This window comes from Microtus oregoni, unplaced genomic scaffold (genome assembly GCF_018167655.1).
Source record: "Microtus oregoni isolate MIOR12 unplaced genomic scaffold, Mior012 000064F_ref0000363, whole genome shotgun sequence".
Taxonomy (NCBI): domain Eukaryota; kingdom Metazoa; phylum Chordata; class Mammalia; order Rodentia; family Cricetidae; genus Microtus; species Microtus oregoni.
In genome coordinates, this window is record NW_024543874.1 from 5,827,385 (window position 1) to 5,832,792 (window position 5,408).

At 41.0% G+C, this 5,408-nt stretch overlaps 1 pseudogene; it reads left to right on the plus strand.

The window, feature by feature from the left end:
* The first annotated feature begins 2,761 nt into the window (after window positions 1–2,761).
* On the plus strand, window positions 2,762–2,909 carry LOC121440068 (annotated as a pseudogene).
* Window positions 2,910–5,408: the final 2,499 nt, after the last annotated feature.

The window sequence follows — 5,408 nt, forward strand, 5'->3', positions numbered from 1 at the left end:
GCAAAAAGGAAAAAAAGGGGGGGGGACAATCATTTTTCTTCGGGCTCCCAGCCCAAAAAGTGGCACAGAGACTTATTATTAATTATTAATCTTGTCTTTAGCTTTGGCTTGTTTAAGTTCTTACAACTTAAATAACTCATTTCTATTAAAGCTACATGTTGCCATATGACTCTTGGCTTTTACCTCTCCTCCTTCATGTCTTGCTTCTTCTTTGTCTCCTCCGTTCTTTCCCCATTCGTAGATTCATCTCCTTTCCTCTCTCTCTGCCTGTAAGTTCTGTCCCGCCTCTTTCTGCCTAACAATAGTCCCCTCTTTATTAAATCAATCACAGTGACACATCTCCACAGAGTGGAAACAAATATTCTGGAACAGTTTTCCCTTATTGTCTAAATAAAAAGAAAAGGTTTTAACTCAAACATTATAAAACTATAAACAAGAACAATAATCAGGTCTATTTGTATTTGGCATATTCAGAGAAAATACTGTATTTTTATCTTATCTTGGTGAGTCTACTTTCTATCATAACTAAGGAAACTTTAACTATAACTGTCTAATCTTTAACCCTATCAGAGACCCAAAAAGGATTTAATAATAGTAACTGAGTAAGGAGGAAGTGTAGAACAAGCAACATCCAAAACTATGAGAAATAATGGAAACAACTGGCTGCCTGGATGGTCACCCAAGTTACCCCTGTAACATTGTGGGCATTCATCTTTGGTCTACAGGCTTAGAATATCTAACAGATTTTTTTATAAATCAGGAAATTTTGAAGGACTGTCCTACCCTGTCTTGGTAAAGTTTGGCAATCACTTTCTTTTGTGTCCTGCTTGCTCAGTTTGGACAGCATATTGTCAGCAGTCAAAGCAAGGGCAGTTTCTTGACAAGTGGCTAGCTTTGACACAATGAAGGAAACTTCATATGGAGTTTTTTTTAATGTTCACTATCTTTTTTTTTAAGTAGATTGATGCTGACAGAAGCAGATGTGTCTCACTATCATGAAAATCCTTGTTATTACAACATTTTACATGCTATATTTTGTAGGCCTTTATTTTTTAAATATTTATTATGTATACAATATTCTGTCTGTGTGTATGCTTGCAGGCCAGAAGAGGACCAGATGCCATTACAGATGGTTGTGAGCCACCATGTGGTTCTGGGAATTGAACTCAGGACCTTTGGAAGAGCAGGCAATGAATGCTCTTAACCTCTGAGCCATCTCTCCAGCACCTTTTGTAGGCCTTTAAAGTGTTTGAAGATTACCTATCTATCTAAAATGTCTTTGTATGACATACCTAACATGATTATAAACTTGATTGTTATAGATGACTATTAACTTGTATTTTTATTATCTTAAATAGCTTTCAAGGACTAAAACTTTATTTTAAACATTTTAAAATTAGCTGTATATGTATAATACCTTAAATAAGAGTAAAAAATATATATACAGTATAACAAAATAATCTTAAATTTGTTGTCAATATACAAAATCCATGCCAATGTAAAATATTTGAGACTAGTGGTTGTTCAAAAGTAGACTCAATGATTCACCCTTTAATCTCATAATGTATATGCTATATACCCCTTTTTCCTTTCATTAATAGATCCCTGATCTAATTTTCTTTGTTCAGCTTTGTTCTTGATCATGACCAATAATAATTTCTAACCAATCCCCTAAAAAATAACAAACATCTATAACTCCCCAAATTACCAAAAACCTCTCGGTAATGTGGGTGTTGTATTTTCTATATTGCTTCCTGTTGTCTGGGGCAATGACATCTCTGGGGGACCTGAGAAAATTTGGATAATAGTCAAGTCCTGGGAGAGCTATCTGTAACATTTGTTACCCAGTCCTGTGCAATGGGGAAGGACAAGGCTTATCTGAAGTCCTGGCTAGAATAGCCTGTTAGGCTGCACCACCTCCGTCAGAAGCATTGAAGCTGTTCTGGATGCAGAACTCTAAAGAAATTATAACAGAGGCATTCTGAGAGGCTGTATCATCTAGGGCACCCATTTATATTGGTATCTGTTCTCTTTGCTCTGAAAATACTCAAACATTCAAAGGTAACATATATATCTGCATACAGATACGGACTGTTCACTGTATACAAGCCAGCCAAAGTTGACTTTTTGTTTTATGTTTGAATAGGTAAAATATCCATCATATATCTTGTAGCTTTTTTAGGGTATATTTCTTTATGTCTGTAGCTAGGATTTTCAGGGGGTCTCCCCAGTCAAACCTGATCTCTACCAACCTTGAATGAATTCACAGCCTTATGTTTTTGGTAGAAACAAAAGTTACCTCTTTCCCCACACAATACATTTTTTTAAATTTCATTTTAAAGTTAAGGCATTCCTAAAGTATTTAGGCTGTTATAATTCAGCAGTCCCTCTTACAATCCTATGTCTCTCAGGAGCTGTCATTTCCTCATCAGCAATCAAAAAACTTAAAATCAACAAGACACCATATAGGATCCAGACTGAATATTTTCCATCTTTATGTGGCTTATCTTTTTATATTATTTTATTCTCTCTCTCTCTCTCTCTCTCTCTCTCTCTCTCTCTCTCTTTTAAGTTTTTTTTTGTTTTTTTTTGAGACAGGGTTTCTCTGTGCAGTTAAGGAGCCTGTCCTGGAACTTTCTGTGTAGACCAGGCTGGCCTTGAACTCACAGAGGTTCGCTTGCCTCTTCCTCCCTAGTGTTGGGATTAAAGGTGTGTGCCACCACTGCCTGGCTCACTATTGAAGTTTCAAGTATATCTTGGGATACTCACATGGTGGGGGAGAACCTGACCCCAAGGTAGTTTCTCAGGCCAAGGTTCTTCCATTGTTCTTGAATATACTGACCCTACAAGCTCTTCAAATGCAGGAAAGTTGACTCCATCATTTGTGGTAATGAGGAACTTCATCCTTGCTGGTGTGGGAAGTCCTTATCTCTATGTGTTGCTTTTATTGGTTAATGGATAAAGACTCTGTCTTGACCTGTGATAGGTAGAGTAGAGCTAGGCAGGAAAAACTAAACTGAATGCTGGGTGAAAAAAGGCAGAGTTGGAGAGATGCCATGGAGCTGCCAGAGGAGAAAGATGTAAGCCGCCAGACGGAACCTTGCTGGTCAGCCACAGCCATATGGTGATACACAAATTAATAGAAATGGTTTAAATTAAGATGTAAGAGCTAGTCAGTAAGAAGCTAGAGCTAATGGGTCAAGCAGTGATTTAATTAATATAGTTTCTGTGTGATTATTTTGGGGCTGAGCAGCCAGGAACAAACAAGCAGACTCCTACAACACCTTGTCATTCCATATATGTGTGTGTGTTATATGACAATAGCATGTATGTGTATTTGCTTGGGTGGGGCTTGAGAAGTGGCTCTGCAGTTAAGAGTGATTACTGGTCTTCTGGAGGACACAGGTTCAGTTCTCACCACCCATATCAGGTAGCTCACAACTTCCTGTATCTCTAACTCCAGGGAACCTGCTGTCTTCTTCTAGCTTCTGCACACACCCATATATATGTACATGCAAAAAAAATTTCTGTTTTTTAAAAATATATGTCATCTGAGTATAGTGGCTCCCACCTGTCATCCCAGCACTTGGGAGGCCCAGGCAGGAGGATCGTTATGGGTTTGAGGCTAGCCTGTGATACATATAGTGAGTTCCAGGCTATCCTGCTACAGAATAAAACTTTATCTCACTAAACAGAACCACCCAAACACAAAGTCCTGAAATGAGCTATACAAAACCAATAAACAAACAATCATGTTCTTGGAGAGCTTCCCATGTCAGATACACAGAACTACCTTTTTGGTCTTTTTGAGACAGGGTTTTTTCTACATAGTCACATGTAGTCACCTGTCGCTCACTCTGTAGACCAGGCTGACCTCAAACTCAGAGATCCTTTTGCCTCTGCCTTCAGAGTGCTGGGACTTTTTTCTTTTTTTGAGACAGGTTCTCTGTAGTTTTGGAGCCTGTCCTGGAACTAGCTCTTGTAGACCAGGCTGGCCTCAAACTCGCAAATATCCGCCTGTCTCTGCCTCCCAAGTGCTGGGGTTAAAGGCATGCACCACCACCCTCAGAGTGCTGGGACTAAAGGCCTCCATCACCTGGCTCAGAACTACCCTTCTATAGTTCGTGCCTGGTGTCAGTGAAGGCCAGAAGAGTGTGTTGGATCCCTAGGAGCTGGAATGATAGGTGACTGTGAGCTTCATGTGGGTGCTAGGAACCAAACCTAGGTTCTTTGCAAGAACACTGAGTGTTCTTACCTGCTGAGTCAGTTTTTCTTTTATATATATACACTGAACTCCTATTGCCTCTGCCTCCTGTGTGCTGGGACCAAAGGTGTGCACCACCTCCACCTGCCTATCTTTTATATATTTTAATAATTATTTAAATAAAAAATATATTGACTTGTTGTGTACGTATGTATGGACATACATGTATGCGTAAGTACATGTGGTTGTAGAGGTTAGAGGAGAACTCTGTGGAATTGGTTCTCTCCTTCCACCTTTGCATGGGTTCTAGGAATCAAACTCAGGTCACCAGGTTCCTAGTGACCATGACCAACTTGAGGAGCTCCTTCAGGAGGACGTGGCTTACAGGTCAGTCTCCTGAGAGTTGGGATTAAGGTATGCTACCACTCTGGGCTTGAGATTCTTCTGAGAGACAACTTCTACTGAGGTGACGGTGTGAGGCTGAGGCCATTGGTTCACCTAACCTATTATGACTGCTGTCCTATTAAAAGGGTAAATCTGGCACAGAGAGAGATCATGTGAGCAGATACATGGAGGAATCAGCCATGTACAAGCCAAAAAGAAAGGCCTGGAACCCACCCTATCCCGTGCATGGTCTGCCAGCTGACTGATCACTCCTGAGCGATACACTCCCGTCCTCTGCTTCAGATTTCTGGCTGTCCAGTAGCTCTGGAGAGAAACCAAATACTCTGCACAGACGGTGTGCCAACAAGACCCCCTGTGCACAGAAACTGGACAGTTTGTGCCCGGTTCAAAAAGCAAGCATAGATTAGAAATAGAATGTAGCTATTGTGACCCAGGCTATTCCTGCACTTGCACAGCCAAGACTGGCCCTGAATTCCTGACCCTCCTACCTCCACTTTCTAAGTCCTGGAATTACAGATGTGCACCACCCTGCCCAGCTTGCCATCTGGGGCAGTACCCCAGAACTCACAGCAGTGAGATACAGCGTCCTTCCTGGGCCCAGACGCTGAAGAGTGCAGCTCCAATCACAGACGGGGTCTCTGTGTCAGCTGCTACAGTTGTAGCACCCACCTGAGAGAAGGGCTTAGTAAGGAGGACAGATTCGGTTTGGATTGCAGTTTCAGAGATTTTTGGCCCTGTTCCTTAGGACATGTGGTGGCATAGGATGTTATGACATAAGCACTCTGTTCACCACACGGCC